The sequence below is a fragment of the Capsicum annuum genome, chromosome 7, assembly GCF_002878395.1.
Source record: "Capsicum annuum cultivar UCD-10X-F1 chromosome 7, UCD10Xv1.1, whole genome shotgun sequence".
Lineage (NCBI taxonomy): Eukaryota > Viridiplantae > Streptophyta > Magnoliopsida > Solanales > Solanaceae > Capsicum > Capsicum annuum.
Window position 1 is genome coordinate 204,013,956 of NC_061117.1, and position 642 is coordinate 204,014,597.

A 642-nucleotide genomic window follows, 5' to 3' on the forward strand; every position below is an offset into this window, starting at 1 on the left:
AGTTAATATCTCATAGAGTAAATACATAATTACACTCCTGATTTTATCCGAGATTTGCAAAAGACACCTAAACTTTTACTTCAATCTATTACCTCACGATTCTTCTTTATTTCATTGCAAACACACTATTTTGATCCTCTGCGTGTCTACACGCGCCATAGGCACGTGAAAGGGTTCGAATTTAACTTTTTTACCAATTAAAAGCTGTCACGTGTAAAATAATTGATATATAATTTATATTCTTTAAGGATATATATATATATATTTTAAATTATCCCTACCTCTCTCCCCCCCAATCCACCCACCCTTTCTTCTTCAACTCAATTCACCATTAAAGCTCCTCTATTGAAGTTTTTTTTTTTTAAAAAAATAAAAATCATTCATTAAAGCTCCATTTTACAATTAAGTCATATCATTTAACTACCCACCATTTCTTCTTCAACACAATGTCTTCTTCAACACCATTAAAACTCTTCAACACAATGTCACAATTAAAGCTCTTCCATTGAAGCTTTTTTTTAAAAAAAATAAAAAAATCATATCACTAAAGCTCCATTTTCAATTAAATCATATCATTTAATTATCTTTAAAACTCAATTCAATCATAAAACTATTTTTTGAAGTGATTTGAAAAAAAAAAAA